The 18,522-nt window shown below is 37.4% G+C and overlaps 1 long non-coding RNA gene across 2 annotated transcripts in view; it reads right to left on the bottom strand.

Moving 5' to 3' along the window:
- Positions 1-18,522, bottom strand: part of LOC101789831 (uncharacterized) — a 72,571-nt gene that overhangs the window by 19,472 nt on the left and 34,577 nt on the right. The window contains exons 2-4 of one of the 2 annotated variants that reach the window (XR_005266434.2): positions 4,199-4,241; positions 1,708-1,834; positions 443-519 (exon numbers count right to left, since the gene is read on the bottom strand). This is a non-coding gene — a long non-coding RNA (uncharacterized lncRNA). The remainder of the gene's footprint in view (positions 1-442; positions 520-1,707; positions 1,835-4,198; positions 4,242-18,522) is intronic. The other variant, XR_005266433.2, reaches the window with a different exon arrangement.

Below are 18,522 nucleotides of genomic sequence, written 5' to 3' on the forward strand. Positions count from 1 at the left end.
CCTCTGTGTGCTGCCCAAATTCAAACAGCTAAGACATCGTTCCTCCTGTGCCTCCCTCTGACGCTTCATTAAATTTAAAATCCTGCTCTCGATTTGACGGCCATGTAACAGCTCTTCTCCAGGTTCTCCTGTGCTATTCAGTCATGTCTCTTACTACAGCTCTTGTAAAAATATATGATTTATTCTTTGACCATATCTAGTGAGCTGTGACTAAACAGAACTCCACAGAACCATTTGCCCTCTGTAACTGCAGACACTGGAGTCATGTTCCCACGGTCAGAACTCCCCATCTGAGCCAAAACAAAGCATTTAGGAAAAAAAGATGAGAATGTGATACAAACAACTAAGCTATCTATACTATCAACTGAATTTCTTAACAATTTTCAATACAGTCCTTGAGGTGCCTTGTGGACAACCAACCCTCAAACACTTCCCATCCTACCTCAGTACTATTAGGAGGGCATGCTCAGGCTCCTGTGTTTCAAGTAGCTGTCCATGTGCTGGAGGCCTTCTCTGGGTCTAAAATAAAATTACATTAAAATAAAATAAATAAAATAAAATAAAATAAAATAAAATAATAAAATAAAATAAAATAAAATAAAATAAAATAAAATAAAATAAAATAAAATAAAATAAAATAAAATAAAATAAAATAAAATAAAATAAAGCAGACCCTTCCTACCCCTCCATCTCACTAGTCAGTTCTGGGGACAGTGCTGCTTCTCCATCTGGAGTACAGCAACTCTACAGCACCCTGGCACAGAGACATGTAACACTATATTCATGCACGGACAGTGGCTCAGTGAATTCCAAGAGGTGCATGTGCATTTATTGGGCACTGGGAAAAGAGGGCTACAGCCATAAACATGATCTAGTACAATTTATATAGAGCCAAATTTCATGGCAAAGTCACAGCCAAACAGGTCTACAGCCCCTGTCTCCCATTACCACCAGGTTCAGGCTGAATTCACTGCTGCTGTAGTGGTAAAGTGCCATAATTTAATCAGAGATAAGCACAGTAGGAGTTCTGACTGCCACTATTTTAAATACGATTTTGTACACTGTTTTCCCTGTGTAATTAGGTTGAGAACCGTCAGAAGCACCTAATACCTATCCGAGGCTGCAGAGCGCTGCCAACAGCTTGACTCCCTGCCCACAGCAGTGTGGTTCATCAATAGGCAATAGACTTAGTGATGACGAGGGACAATAAACATGAGGTACATCATCTCTTGGTTAGCTGCAATATTTTCTAGTAAAGCTATTTTAGGGAAGTTAGAGCTAGCACATCTTTTTTTCAAACTTACATGAACGAAGGTATAATTACTTTGCAAAAGAGCACAATTTTCTGTTGCAATGATGAGGAACACCTCTGTGAGTTGACCTGTATTTCTGGCAAACACAGCAGTTCAACAGCTTTGCATAAGTTAATGTTTATTTGTCTATATAAAATATTCTAAGCCCATTATTTTAGACTCGTTAATCCTTCACTGTTACTCAAACATTACTTTCTTTCCATTTAACTTATTTTTGAAATTATTGTTACAAATTACGTCTTAATGTTTTTAAATAAATGCTCACCCAGTTTGCTAAACTGGTAGTGGAGCCAGAAAAGTGTGACCTCAGCTAATGAGCTTCAAGTTAATATCCTGCAGAAAGCATACAGAAGTTGTATAAACATACACTATAATTGCATGTGCAATCACAAACCTCCATTTTTTGTAGGAATTTGCTGCTCTCATAGCAGAGGTGGTAGAGAACACAGAAAGTGCTGGTGGTCAGCTGCAGCAGCTGAGATTTGCAGCACGATCTTTCTCAGTTGCAATGGTGGCAAGCTCTGACAAAGCAGAAGGACAGAGAGCATGGTTAACTATTGTCACTTGTTACAAAGGAAAAATTATTATACTTTTTTTTTTTCACTTGAAAGGAGAATCAGCCCATATTTTTCATTGTCAGTGTTATGTGACTGCCCTAGACTTCAGCAAGATTCTGTTAAACAAACACGTTAGCAATATCACATCAGAACTATCCCTTACAGACAGTTCTCTTACAGAGCCTTAACTCTTAAAAGGACAGTTCTTACAGAAGAACTTTTAAGTGGCCATATAGCATCAGTCCAAAGGTTCGTCTAATACATCATCCCATAGCCAGAAGCAGATGTCCATGAAAGAGCACAAGAATGGGAAAAAAATATATGATGCATTTTCTTAATACTCTCCCAGGCTTACTGCAGCCTTCTTTTGCCTGGCCCTGTTGGTAATTTGTTATTTTTTTATGAAGATTTAAGGATTTTACATTTCTTAAACACATTTGCTTTCACACTCGTGTTGAGGAGCAGGAATATACAATACTACCACTGATGCTGTTTAATGTTTTTTCATTTAATTTGTCTTGTGCAGAGTTAACATATGTTTAGGTGAGTCACTTTTGCATCATACTCAGCCATCAAGCTGAAGTTTCCATTCCTCTTCTAGACAGGCTGTTGTCATGAGCATTTTCTGATAGTACCACTCCTACAAATGCAGAATAGTGTGGAAACTTTACTTGGATAGCAAACATCAAGTAGGTAGAACTCAACCATAATGTTCTACTTTATAATAATAATCTCTACAAGCAGTAGAGATTATTATACAAAATTAATAAAGGCATAGAAATGTTTCATGTGGTTCCCACTTATAAATCCTTATCTTATTAAGCATTTTAGATTTGAATACTCAAAAATGGTTAATAAAATACATAAAAAAATATATAAACTATTTAAAAATATTGTGCTTCATGCTTAGGTTAAGTAAATTATAGGATACAGTTATTTAAAAAGTTATTAGAGAGCAGACAAAGATTGGATATTGTTTTAAATCAAAGGATGCAGTATTATTCATCTAAGTTGCAATTTCAAACTTTGGGTTTTAAGAGAGAAGAGCCTGGAGCTTTGTTCCTTTCTTGTGTAATAAGTTATTTAAATCTATTGAAATAGATACCTCGCTATGCCAAGTAGTGTTACCAAGCAATCAAAATCTGGAAGCACACAAGTGTCATTGAGGACAAAACATATAGATCACGTATTCTGAAAAGTATGTTACCCTTTTGTGTCAAAAATATTATCCAGCAACTTTGTTCCAACTGGATTCCAACCAAAAAAACAAGACAAGTTGAAAATCAGTGGAGTTAAACCCCTTGGAGAGATGTAATACTGTGAGTATAATTGAAATGTTAATAATTATGCTCATGCTGATAATTACCAAGAATAGTTTGGTATAGTAGTTACAGAGCTCACCTTTAACCCTGGGTCTTGGATTTGATTTCTACCTGGGACTGTATGAAAAGAGTTCAATTATCTCCATCTCCCTTTTAGTGGATGGATTTTCCACCCCATTCACACTTCAGAAATAAACAAGAATAAAAATGGAGAGGGACAGAAAGAACATTTTACGGCCCCTAATTAGCTAATTAGTGTGAAGTTGTTGGTTTTTTTTTTTAATTAAATTTGACAGGAAATGTAATACAGTTTAGACCATTTGGGAAAGACACAAAATGACTGAAAAAATGCAAGCTGAGAACAAAGCTCTACTGAAGACCTTCCTCTACAGTTTATTTTCATATTTTGAGCATAACGTACAAAAATTACAGTGGTCTCGTAATGTAAAGATAATACACTTTGTTGCTGCGCAACAGCCTCATAGCTGCATACCCAACCTTGTCAACACGACACAAACACTTTAGCTTAACACTTATTTCTATTCAAGCTAATGCATAATAAGAAAAGGAATTAAATTACAGCTTATGCACAGGATTAACAGCAGAAGTTCGAACAAATACATCAAACCTACTCAATGTTTTGATGCTGGATTTTAACCAGCCCGATTACATTCATCTACATAGAGCTGAAACAAACTGTGAGAATACGTAGCTATCTATGCTATCTCTAACTTGAGGGTTTCAAAGGTTGTATGAAGTTCAGCCTACTTTGGAGTGTATCTCTTAGAACTGAAAACACCATGATAGTGTGAGCAAGTCAGCACCTGATGCCCCTGTGCAGATCTACAAGACACTATGCAGCCAGGAATTAAGAAAACTGAAAGGTGTGTTATCATACCAAGTGAAAACTCAGAGAGTTCTGCTGTGCTACACAAAGATTAAGGCCAACATTTACAAACAGTCATTGCTTACAAGATACTGTAATTAGTCTCCATCAGTTACTTACCATTTACTGTGGTAAATGCTGGCTTAATCTGTGAATTGTACAACTTTAAAAAAAAAAAAAAAAAAGACAACAATCAACAACAACAAAACAACCAACCAACAAAATATAGTGGACACAAGCTGCATTCCTTAAGTATGTTAAGAGCAAACTAAATGGGCTTTTACTTCATTCTTATTTGGAAACAAAACCATCATTATCTGTACTCTTCTTTCTAAAGCATTATAGATATCAAGATAAAATAGGAAATGAAATGAAATCCAGGCATGATGAAGAAAATATATATTAGGAAATGTGTACTCTAGTAACTAAATACCACAACACTGGAAACTAAATACAGCCTATGCCTGAAAATGAATAGAAATTTCCCCTTGGGTTTATATAGCATTCAAAAGGAATTTGAAATCAAGTAGGCTAGGGACAACAACACAAGAGGATTCAGTTTAGCTTAGAACTGAAATATATGTGCCTTTGCATGGCAGTGGGCTTTGAAAAATTCAGTGCAATGGGATAAAATCTGCACAGGTAGAAGGAAAGGGAGCACAGCCCTCTTGTACCCGGAAAGTGCTCCAGTTACTGACAGGGCACACTACACGTTGCTCCAGTTCTGTCCTGCTTTCCCTGGCTTTTATTTGAAAATGCTTTGATTTCAAGTCAAATGGTTGGTACTGTGTCATTATACTTGTTTTGTCCCTTTTCCTTCAGCAAGGCAGAGAAATATAAGGGAAACAGGAGGGAACTAGGGCTATTGTAGAGGAGGGAACTAGGGCTATTGCAGTTCAAGCACAAGGCCAAAAATTTGTGAAATCAAGCTGCACTTGCTCTGTGAAGCACCTTAAGTGTTTTATTCCTCATACATGGCAGAGCCATGAATCTTTATTTCTCTCTGTGCTAAGACGACACCATCCACAATTGCAGAATTAGCCACAAGAGGATATTTATTAAGCCACACTAAAGTTTGCCCTCACAGTGCTAGCAGAGTACCTTGTGGATGAGCTATACTTCCATCTGGTAAACATGCAAATTGTCCTACATTTATCCCATCTGCAGTTTTAAATGCTACAGTTACAGCATATGAAATGCTCTGGGCATCACACAAAAGCCTCAGCAGGGATTTGAGAGCAGCAGCCCGCCACACGCCCCACTGCTAGCACCGATGGCACTGCACCCTGGCATATCTCACTTAGACTGTCTCAAGCCATCAGTAAGTATGTCAGAGTGCGTGCCATGATGTGTGGTGCTTATCTACACAAACTGCAAGAAGCAGTGTGCTTGGTGTGTCAGAGCTGTCCTACTTACCATAGCAGCAAATAAGATACTGATAGGAGGGTTGGCCCAAAGCCCAGTAAGGAATCCTGTCCTAAGCCTCACAGGAAAGGACAATATACATTACCCAAAACAGAGGAGAGCATTGGAAAGGCCTTGCCATGCATATTTCCATTATCTGTGAGAGATGTCATACACAGGTGCACAATGCTTCAGCATCATACACAGTTTATTCTCTGGCTGTATATCACCTGTGGTATTGCCACTCACTAAAATAGATAAATAAATAATTAAAAAATCCACAACCATCAACCAGGGTGTTACGGACATGGTTACCTATCAATTAAAATGTATTGTGAAATTTTTGAAGTGGTAAAAGGCATAAATCTACAGGGTAATGCAAGAGTCACAGGAAGGAATAGGGCAGGGAAGAAGAACAACCCCTGGCTTAACATAATCAAAGGCTTTGATATTAAATGTACAGGTGCTGCACTGCACCCACAGAGTTTCAAAACAGTGAATATAAGGTTTTTCTTCCCTGGGTTTTAAAACAGGAAAAATACTAAAACCCAAGTAAAAATGGGAAAATAGAGAATCCATTAAAGATATTCTCACAGTAGGGCACAATAGGCTTTCTATTTAGCAGCTCACAGCTAAGGCGTTTGCAAACTGTATAGTTATCAAGAAAATGATAGATGAAGGAATTTAAAATAGTAATTTCAAATAGGTATTTCTTTGGCCTTGCTCTACTTTATTTCACAAGAGGAGTTTACCTACAAAATGTTTAGACATCAAAGAATTCTGGCCTTGAAACTCCTCTCACACCTGCTTTATGCTGGTACCTCTTATGTCCATGATTTCTTTCAAAATATAAATAATTCCACTTCTTCATGGATAGCTTGACTTATTCGTGTCCCCAAATCCTCTGATTTCTAAAGAACGGAGATTGGTGCTATTGGTCATTCCATACGTACTCCATTTTTTCCCCGTATTAAAGGTCCTTCTTTTTGAATTAGAATTTCAGTACATGTGAGGACCTAAAGGAAATGCAACATTTCAAGTGTGGATGCATTAATGCTGTGTGTCTTGCAGACACTGTTACTTTGAATTTGTGTACTGCCTCACAATACATTCCACCACAAGTATCCTGGCCTTCACTCTGTAATTTCATACCCATTTATGTATATCCATATATTCATATAATTAAAACTCTACCCGTTCCTAAAGTTACTGGTATCTGAAGAGCTAATCCTCAGTTTGTATCCAACCTGTTTATCTGCTTTCACGTGTCATATATACAACTTTACACTTGCTGGAATTTAATATTATGTCAGATGCAATTTTTCACAGTCATATACTTTCCAAGCTTCCCGTTTTTCTCCTGACTTTGTCACAGTGAATGTGCAAATCTTGTGGTAATACTTCTGTTTTCTTTGCACTTAGTTTGCTGTTTCTGGATTAGCACATTGTCTCATATGTGCAGGCAACTCCAACATGAAATCTATTGCCTATTGCACACTTACACAGGGCTGACAAAGGTCTCGGACAGGTCACTTGCTCTGGGACCTGGCAATACAAGAGACGGGTGCCTGGGGCACTGGTATTCCTCACACCTTTTGTCCCATTTCTCCCAGCCTGTTTTGACAATTTCCAGGCTCTGTCAGTTGATTTCCTTATCGGAAAATGGAAAAAAAAAAATTGTGAAGAGACTGCAAACAGGCAAATACTTTGTTTGATCAGAGAAAAGCAGTCTTTGATATATGGTTATCCTTCATGGATTTCACATGTTTACGGAAACATTTGCACACACATACTAGCAATATGATTTATGCAACTCCTCTGTCTCCTTCTTTTCTTTAAAGTGCATTTTTTATATGGTATTTTCTACAGGCACGAACTGGTAATCAGACACCAGCTAAGCCAGGGCTTGTCACCACATCTGGCAGTGCTTCCCTCTGCCTGCCCTCTGCCAGCACCCAGCGCTGCAGCCAGCGGGTGCCAGCCAAGGAAGGCAGATTCCCAAGCATCGCGCTCCTCTCGCTGGGGCTCCTCTGCTTCACATCACCGCCCAGCTGCAGCACAGCACAGACCTGTTCTGCCTAGGACCAAACCAGCTGCATCGGGTACCACTCCTACTCGAAGCAGAAACAGCCTCCTTGTATATGGTAACTTTTCTTTTTTCTTCTTCTTCCAACTGTGTGCTTTTATGCTCTCTGTGAAACGACACAAACTTCCAATGCATTCCCTCTTCAGACAAATGCCATGTTCTTCCACCTTGATCAGCCTTTTCCTTGTGTGTAGATTATGGTTCACATTAAAATTGAACAGCAATACCTTACTACATTCACAGCACTGCCAAAAGGAAAAGAAATTTACCTTAACTTGTCCTTTATCATTCTGTGCAGACTCCATGCTGGTTCATTGGATGTTTTGGATTCTCTGACTGATTTCCTTTGGAAAATCACTGACCGTGATTTTTTAGACACCTGTTATTTTTCACCGTTTCTTTGTAAATAAGTAGGCCTTTTTTACACTAAAACATGTTAGCTTGGTTATAGAGCTTTTTTTCCCATTTTTCCACAAACACCGTTCTGTTGAAAATGGAGTCCTAGGGCACTGGTTCTCTGCTTGTCTTTGTAAATTGACTATGCTTTTTGTTGTTGATGTTGTTGCATGCCCTCCCTCTTCCCTCTGTCTTCTTCATATTTCTATGGCTAGAAGACAAAACTGAGCTGGTTATTGAGACAGTATCATTTATTTGTGTTCTTTAAGCAGGCTGCAGCAGAGCCAGAAGATAATGGGCACCTCATTTATTCAGGCTTTGAATGATCATATTTAATTCCCAGTGACAGCTGTCTTCACTGCATTAGCATTGCAAATCAGCTCTGTTTTGTAATGGCCTTCTATTGAACATGATTCAATTATGTGTGGTCCATAGTGAGGCAGGATACGGTCTTAGTATCTATAGCAATATTTCTGCAAGCTGCTGCTCTTTACACTGCTCACATTTAAGCTGTCTGTTTACCACAATGCTTTCCTTGAACTACACTGAACTCTCTTCATTTTGCAGCTAAATAAAGAAGAATGAATATAATTCGTAAAAGCAGTTATCTGGTCAGACATATTACATACCCCATCTTCTTTACACATGCCTGGAATCAGGAAACACTTGTTAAAATAATTGTTATTATACTTAAAACATTTATATTACAAAAGTCATTAAAGTGGATTTAAATGATTATAGTGTTAAATGGTACTAAGTACTAAAGCTCAAAGCTGGTTTGAAGAAAGATTATAATAACATTCCAAACAAGTAAATTTTCTTTTAATGTCAGAGCTTCCCAGGAAAAGGGCAGCAAGGCTTAACACCTATAAAGCAAGCTAAAAAACACAAAATTTTGAAAACATGGTTTCAAAAGCTTTGAAAAGTCCTATCTAATTTACTGTGAAATGGCTAAATCCTGCGCACCATATATTCCAGTCCTTCTGCATCTGGGGCTGACGTACAGATTACATTTCAGGCTAAGCTGCTAAGGGTCTGGATCACATCACTGTAGCTTAACAGGTCTGTCTACTTGTTATAACATAAAAAAAAAAAAAAAAAAAAAAAAAAACTTTCTAAATTCTGATTCCACTTGTAAGGCAAGTCCTCCTATTGTGTCAGGCAGCCTCAAAAATAAAAGCTTCCTCTGTACAAATCCTGCAAAAACTTGCTTCTTTTGGTGCAAGGCAAAGCACAGACCTTACCCTTTTCTTCAGGATTTCCACTCCTGTGATCTGTAAAACATTCCACGCTTGCAGAAATCGCATTATACACAATGCCACTGTCTCCAGACTCAGGGATCTTTTAGCACCCTTCATCTTACTGATGAAGTGCTCATATGGCAGAAATATCTTAGTTGTTCCACACACTAGAGTGCTGGACTATCATTCCGAAGTATCTTGTCAAACAATGCAAGGGAAGGGTTGTTAGTCATACACTACTTGGAATTGTTTAAAGATCCCCTCTAGGTAACAATGATAGAGCAGTTACGGTGTCCCTCCTACAGGACCCCAAGTCTGAGGCTGGACCTGGGCTGGAAGGTCACAGACACCCTTGTAAGATGCCATTCCCTTAAATACTGCTGCACTGGACAGTGCTGTGCATTTACAACTTTCTTCCAATATGATGACCTCCAGATAAAGAGGCACTCTTCTGTCACAAAAGTAACACTTCAGCTCCTCTGCTTATGCACTGCTTTTCTGAGAGAGAAAAATGACATAGAGGTGTAGAAGCAAATGTGCAACTCATTTTGAACCCAGAAGAGAAGAAAACCTAAGAGGACTGCTGTGTATTTTAAGTTTTGATCTTAATTTTCTTTTCTATTTTTTCCCTACAGAACAGCCCATTAGAAATGTCTTTGCTAACTTCCAAGTCTGAACAAGAGGGCAGCTCAGCAAGGAACAACTTGTATGGGTATTTCTAACCTTTTCCTCAAGCCCGATTGTCTCGAGAACACAATCTGAAACTGATATTGGTCTTTTCTGACCATATTCTTAAGGATGACTTCATTTTTTTCTTTTTTAAACCTACATTCACACCTTTCCCTCTCCACTGTTCCCTATGACATATTCAATTTTCTTTTCTGTCAAGATTCTGGACATTGACATTTCTTGATTATGTTCTTAACTTAGTTTCTGAGGTTATACTACATTTTGGAAAACACAAAATTTATATGAAAATAACGACCACTTCATCACTCATATAGGTGATTCACATTTTTTAAAATAATACCCATCCATTTTTAATGGCTGTTTATTTTACATACCTCAAGTTGTAAATTCACCTACCTGAGAAACACACTGAAGTTTACAGAAGGTGTAACTTTAGCAGTGTCTCAGGACCCAGTCCTCAGAGTTATTTATGGATCCAGTGCCCATCAGCTTAGGTGTTAGATGAAAAATTTGGCTATATATTTTAAAGAAAGGAAGTGCCAATATTTCAAAAATTAATGTTAAATTGTATTTAAAATCTACTTTGTTCAGACCTCCAGAAAAGGAAGATGTCCCTTTTATTTCTTTTCTTCTAATTTGCTTGAACCTTTCTGCTGATTAAAAGCAGTCTACCAAAGGATTGAAATACTTGATAATGGAATAAACCAGTCTCCATCAAATTAAGAGTTGCATTCTCCACACTCTTCACAATCAGAGATTAAAAAAAAAAAAAATGTTAAAAGGGAGTTGTTCAGTTCTCTTTCATATCACTTCCCTTACTTTCTGGAATAATACCCACAAAGGTTTAAAGTAAAATTAGCTTCCTTAACAGAAACTAATTTTATCAGGGATAAAATTTTCCTTGTGGATAAGTAATGGAACCACAAAAAAGAGCAAAAAGAAAGCCTGCACCACAAGCTCTACAGGGAAGAACAGAGCAAAATAGTTTGGCAAATAGATTATAGGAGAAACAAGATCTTAACTCTACTTTTTAATTTCTTTCTTCCACTGAAAAAATAAATGAAGGAAATATTTATTTCATTAAATGTGAATATCCAGGATTTCCAGTAGTAAACAATTCCACCATGGCACACATTAAGAATACTTGTACATATTAGAGTATCTTCCTTTTCCATCACAGTCTTTCACCTCAGAAGCATTGCACTGTAACTGGAAAGGAAAAACAAGTACAATGTCTACACTGTGGCAGAGGCTGGTTACACTCCTGGTGGAGTGTAGTCTCATGCTTTGGCAGCCAGTCCCAAGGCCCATACTATCTGACACTGCTAGATTGCTCTCAGGTTCATATTTTTAGATGCTGATCTTCATACAAAACATTTTTTGCCTAAGAAAGAAATGTCTGTGTAACCATAGTATCTCTCTCTCATCTATTTTCCCCCTCCTGTAATCATTATTAACCCAAATCCCTAAAGTATTACAAGTCCTAAAGCTGCAGAAGCCAACCAATATCACCTTTTGTATATGCTTTGCTATTATGTAAGATTGGTCATGTTTACAGTCAATTACAGGGGAAAAAAAATAAAAGGAAATTTCTTTCTATATTGCTTTGTGTAATGGATACTAATGAAAACTTCCTCCACCTGTCATATAATTTGGTGCAATTAATGCAATTTGTTCTGGTAATTGTAAAATGGTCAGGACCAGAGTTCATGAAATATGAATCACATCCCATTTCAATATTTATCATCCTGTGCTATCCAAAGATACCATTAATATACAAATAACTTCATTGAGAAACAATAAAGATTTCTAGAAAACAAATAAACCTATTAGAGAAGTAAGGAAATGTAAAGTAAATCCCATAACATCCTCTCATTCTTCAACTGGAGGCAGACATGCTTTAGCTTTCACCTACCAGAGGCCATCGTCTTGTAGCCAGCCTTCCAAAATAATTTCTGATCAACCGATTTGTTGTAGTACTTTGAAGTTGTTTGTGCTATTGTGTCTGCCCCAGATGAGGTGTTCCAAGTACAAAGGAAATTAATGCAAATAGATCAGTGAGGGAAATAAATCATAGAATCATAGAATCATAGAATATCCTGAGTTGGAAGGGACCCTTAAGGATCATCAAGTCCAACTCTTGACACCGCACAGGTCTACCCAAGTTCAGACCATGTGACTAAGTGCACAGTCCAATCTCTTCTTAAATTCAGTCAGGTTCGGTGCAGTGACCACTTCCCTGGGGAGCCTGTTCCAGTGTGCAACCACTCTCTCTGTGAAGAACCCCTTCCTGATGTCCAGCCTAAACTTCCCCTGCCTCAGCTTAACTCCATTCCCGCGGGTCCTGTCGCTGGTGTTAATGGAGAAAAGGTCTCCTGCCTCTCGACACCCCCTTACGAGGAAGTTGTAGACTGCGATGAGGTCTCCCCTTAGCCTCCTCTTCTCCAGGCTGAACAGGCCCAGTGCCCTCAGCCGTTCCTCGTACGTCTTCCCCTCCAGGCCTTTCACCATCTTCGTAGCCCTCCTCTGGACACTCTCCAACAGTTTCATGTCCTTTTTATACTGTGGTGCCCAGAACTGCACACAGTACTCGAGGTGAGGCCGCACCAGCGCAGAGTAGAGCGGGACAATCACCTCCCTCGACCTACTAGCGATGCCGTGCTTGATGCACCCCAGGACACGGTTGGCCCTCCTGGCTGCCAGGGCACACTGCCGGCTCATATTCAACTTGTTGTCTACCACAACCCCCAGATCCCTCTCTTCTATAGAGGGAAATAAAGCTAAGAGTCATCTCAATCTCATGCTGATTCTGCCCCATGTATTAGTCCTAGTTAAGAAGAATATTAAGATTAATTTATAGATAAAAAATATTAAAAGATGATTATTAAGGTATCTGCCTAGACCTTCAAGTAGATGAAGAAGCCTGTGTTTGTGGGCTAAATAGAAGTTGGTGTCTTGCAGATAAGATGATAGGTAGGTTGTCAAAAGCCTTAGGAATGAATCCACAGTATAGGTTTGGTTACGCCAAGTGGACTTTTGTAAAGCAAGGGAAGTAAAGGTAAGGGAAACATAGGAAGAAAGATTCTTGCAGCAATATGAAGAATTGTCAGAAGAAGAAAATTAAAACAAAAGACAAAAAAGTTATAGTAACTGAGGCACAAGATAATGCCAACTTCTGCTAGCTATTTCATTTCTAATTAATTTCTAATACAGAAATGAATTTTAAATATTTGAAATTTGAAATGTTGCAGTGAAAACACATCCCTCTTGGACATACAAGAGTTTTGGTCCAAGATTTTTGTTTGGACAAAATAAGCAAATATGTTTTAATAGAGTATGTTGCACTGAAACATCAACACTTTAAAAGGCATAATATTATCAATGTCAGTTACTGAGAGCAACAGAGTCGCTATGGGTAAGTTGGAAATAAATGGTTAGTCTTTAAATAAAAAAGATGTGTTTGGTTTCTTAGATATACAACTCATAGAAGCTTGTTGGTATTTGATTGGTTGGCTGGTTAGGTTTTCTGTTTTGTTTTGTTTTTTTACCAAGAGCAACCATTGTTAAATCATAAAGTGTAGAGAACAATATTTTATAAAATGAGTTTCTAATAGAGGAATGCAGGTAAACAGTGACAGTTTACATGAGTTTAAAAAACAAGCAGTCAACAATTGCTGATGTAGGAATAGACAAGTGTTTGTTTATTATTTCCCAATTTCCCCTCTCATTAATTAATTTAAATGGGAAATGTTTAATATGGGGAATGTTGGCTAGTAAACTTTGAGCATACTCCAGTAATCTATAAATAAATGATGTTAAATTATCACAGGTATTAATAAGCCTTTTAAAATCCATATAGTCTACAAATATATATTTAATTTGACCTTGACTGATCTTCACACAGAGTATTCCTTAAATAACAGCTAGGAGCAAAGCCATGTAAAAGATTATAAAATTATTTCCTAGAAGATAAAAAGTACACTAGCATTTCCTGGTTTCCCATTCTGTTTTATAAACTTTTTTTTTTTTTTTTTTGGTGGAATGCAATTTATTTTCTCTTACATTCCTTTCTTCCATACATATTCTCTGTACTTGATGTATGGTAATTCACGACCACCGTTTTTAAAAGGCTTTTAAGGGCACAATAGATAGAACAAAGAGAAGCCAATTCCCTGAGTTCTCTGTGGACAAAGAAGTCAGATTAGCAAGCTTCTGTTACAAAAGAAGCTCTCTAGCAATTTCGAATGTCTGGTTCAAATTAACAGTTGTCAACTAAATCAAGGAGACTGAAGCTGAGAAGTTAAGCAAGATAAACATGTGAAATTGCTCATGAAGAGCTGAACCCAATCAAATAACCATTTTATCAAATTCCAGTACAGTTAAATGAATTAAGTATGGTATTATTAATATGGTGAAATGGTCCCCTCACTTTCTAAGACTCTGGTTATCATTCTCACGAATGCCGTGGCCACTTAGAGCTCAGCAGCAATGCTGGAGATGAAACTCAGAGGTTACTGCTCTGAAAGCAAAGCCCTGAGCTCCACAGCTGGTGAAAAATCTGTATTGACTTGCAGTCCAACAGAACATATGACAAAAATAGGGTTGATTACTTTAAACGTTCAAAGAGTTTTGAAAGATAGTTTATCTTGATTTTAAGATGTCAGGTAATGTTTATCACACCACTTAATCTTCACTGTTAAAAATGATCGTTTCAAATGTGTTGGCATTAATTGTTGGCATTAAAAGACATTCCACGTGTTTTTCTACAGGCTCTTTTCTATCTGTATGTTTCTACCACTTTCTTCTGGCAAACGATCACTCTAGAACACTGTTTCTTAATCTGATTTCCAGGCAAAATTATTACAAAAAACACTCAGCAACAGGCAACTGCATTTGCAGTAGACAACTGCATAGTTACACATGCCCATACTCACAAGCAAAAATAAATAAATAAATAAATTAGAATAATATACTAGAATATATTTTTTTAATAAAAATATTTTGATGCTGCCATATACCAAACCACTCTGAAATAAATGAATTATCTTTGTGTTTTTAAAGGTTGAAAACACAATAGAGTAGAGTATAACTAAGGCATTTAAAACTTAATGACAGTTTACAAGTGTCAGTTAGTGCAGTTCTGTGCACCATAATATTGTTCAGTACCACATGAAATCAATAGTTGAGTAAGGAATGCTCCAGATTTTATCTTCAGGAAAAGTCCTTCCTCTTATATAATAGTGCCTTAACATTGGGGTTGGATGTGAAAGGTTGCAAAACATGGGAGATATGTTGGCATGGCATTATCCAAGACATTCACACTAAATATATTGTGACATACAAGATTAGCTGTATAGACAGCACACATTGTGTCTGTTCAACGTGTTATGGTATTTTAGGATTACTAAAGTCATATACATATGCCCACAAAACCTCTATCAATATATCTATCCTTTCACTTCTCTTAATCAAGAACAAAACAGTTATTTCTGAGCTTATAGAACAAATGAGTTAAAAAATCAGTGATGTCTTCATCATGAATATTTGTCCATATCAGAATGGAGGCTCCTGGAACAATTACTACGTATCTAGGCAGCAGCACTACAAGTGAATGTGAATTAGCATCACTACAGATTATTCCAATAGTTCCTATTCATCACAAACAACAACAGCTTCAGGAAAACATAGCACTACCACATGTGACCAGACAGGGAATATAACTGAAAGCACATTTTCAAATCAAGAAAGTAGTCTAAAGACTATCAAAAATACTAGTATACAAGGAAACCCACAAGACAGTGTTCAAAATTAGAATATTTAATTGAATTTCTTAACAATTTCTGAGAACTGCAGCAGAAAAGCTCTTATATGTGCAATACAAAAGGTTATAAGCAGACAATCCATTCAGACAGTGACCTTGCCAGCCAGTACTGCGGGATAAAAAAATAAATATAACAGCACCATTCCATGTCACATTCTCCAACACCCTTATTGCTCTACCTCCCCACAGAAATGTCATGCAAATAATAGAGGATAATCCATGTTAAATTGTGGTCCATACATGAAAAGGTTTTGGAAAACATAATTAGTGTTAACATGAAAAATGTTTTTCACGTTATCTCCACAGTTTTTATTCTAGCAAATGAAAGGAAATAAGCCAGCTCCCTCCCATTCTCCCTTGAGTTATTAGTTATCACGAGTATAACTACATGCAAGTAGTACAACAGCTCTAGATCCTGCATTTATTTTTAATTGCTGAACTAGGTTTTGCAAATAAACACAAGGAACAAACATGTTGTTTAATATGTTCATTTTGGATCAATCCTTTTAAAAAAAGTCAGTCGACTGTTTATTTGACAATAATTCTAACAGCAGAACCTGTGTTGCTAAGAAAAAGTGAACAAATATTTTCAGAGATTACAAGCTGCATACACTTAATGCCATTATCACTTTATCAGTATCATATGCCTAGGGAAGAAGAGGAACTATTATTCACACCTTAAATTAGACTCACTTCCCTGGGCTGGTATTTGGCAATCCAAAAAGCAACCTAATTTCTAGAGTCCACAACAAATTTGCAGAGGTAACAGTCAGTAAGAAGATGGATTTATTTTAAAAACATTTATACCTATATAAATATATAGGTACATATATGTATACACACCAGTCCCAAATAGTATTATCTACCTTACATACAAAATCCTTTACGAATATAGCCAGACTTTGTTATCTGCCTGTTAATAGTATGAAAAAACAAAGCCTTAGAAGTTTTACTTAAACATGCAGAATAACAGCAGGAACTGAATCCTATTCTTTTCACCTAATACTTTCTCTCCACTAGCCCATAGACATCAAACCTACACTGATATTGGGTCATCCAAACAACACTACAAATTTTCCACGTTGAGTATTCCTACTCTGGCCAAAATGCAGATCTTATTTCTATTCTGGTTTCATTGAACTGTCATTCCAGGAGTTTAAGAAGTGAGTTCAGAATATTTCTGCAAATAACTACTTGGTTTAACCAGCTGCAAACATATCAGATGTAATCAAAAAGCAATTGGCAGTGACCACATGCATTAAGCATGCCAGAGTGGATGAGAACTTAAAAGCTAAGATCAAGAGAGTAATGTGGAAATCTAATCCTCACTGATACCTGCATCCAATTTGCATCTCAATTTTTGGCACAAATTCCTCAAAGCACCTAAAATTGGCCACTAAAGCATGTGCAACAGCACCTGAGCCCTACTCAGGGACAAAGTGACAGGGTTCTTGGAGTCTAAGTCCCAAGGGCCAGAATGTTGATATGGTCCTCAGGACTGTGCTGTCTTAAGCCACAGTCTCATGACCTGAAAGGACTATTCAGCCGCTTGCTGTTGTACAATATAGCCAATGCTGGATGTACCTCTACACAGTGGTGTTCCCAGGTCCAGCACCAGACCTACTACTCATACAGCTGGAGCCCTCCTGGACACCTCTTGGAGTCATGCACAACATGGGTGTTTCATATGAAGCTGGGGCTGAATTTAATATAGCCAGACACCTTACTCTGGAAGCAAGTGAACAAGTCCCAGCTCCCTTAGGAAGCTGCACAAGTAGCCGGGTGCCCATCAGACAGGGCCATTCATTCTTCATCTTTCAAAAATTCAGGCAGTACAGTAGTACCTGTCTATAAATTTTAAATATATAACGGAACACTTGATTCCAGATGTTCATCTCAACATTTCAGTGGCTGATGTCAATATTAACAGCCAATCTTTGCTTTTCTGTCATTATTCCCATCTCACAAGTACTAAGGGTATGATTCTGCCTCAAATATTTAGGGCTTTTTTTGCACAATACTCTCAACTCATTCAGCCTTGCAGTCAAAAGAATCTAATTTTCTCTGCCCAGAAAGGGGGGAGGAATACCCCTCTAACACTTCGCAGATCTTCCACATGCTGATTCCAGAGTTATGTTTTTGTTCATATTGGGCCTTGACAGAGAAAGGATTATTGTCGCATTAGCTCTGCAGACCTGTGAAGACACCCGCGTTCTCTGACCACACTGTTTTCTGTTCCCACAGAAACCACATATTTAGTGGGGGCAGCCCTTGAAATGAATGGAAGTCTCAGCATTCATACAGTAATAAAGGACTACAACCACCTGGATTACTGTTCTTCTGGTGCTATTTTATAAATACAAAGATATTGAAAATACTGAACCATTCCTTCCTTCCCTGTTTTTGCTTTACTGAAACAGACTGTAGAGAAACTGAATTAACATCTTTTGCTAGATCATGTAGGTACATCTCTCATTTGCCCTTCACCCACACTGTACTTACTGTTTTGAATCTCAATCTGTGTGTTCTGTTTCATTCCTTATTCAAAGTAACATTTAAAATATTTGTATATTCTTAGATATATGATAAATGCATAAAAGGAATGTTTGATTGAAGGTTTTGATTGGAAGTTACACGAAATTTAATCATGCAACCCCAATGAATACCTGGCTAGCTTTTATGCTAAGAATAGGCCAGTGGAAAGGATAGCAGAATTCGAGCTTACATATTTAGTATTGAATAAACCCTATTTTCTGTGCTGTTTTCCATAAAAACAGACATGCTAGATCAAACTAAAAGATTTTTC

Source organism: Anas platyrhynchos, chromosome 5, assembly GCF_047663525.1.
Source record: "Anas platyrhynchos isolate ZD024472 breed Pekin duck chromosome 5, IASCAAS_PekinDuck_T2T, whole genome shotgun sequence".
Classification (NCBI taxonomy): Eukaryota; Metazoa; Chordata; class Aves; order Anseriformes; family Anatidae; genus Anas; species Anas platyrhynchos.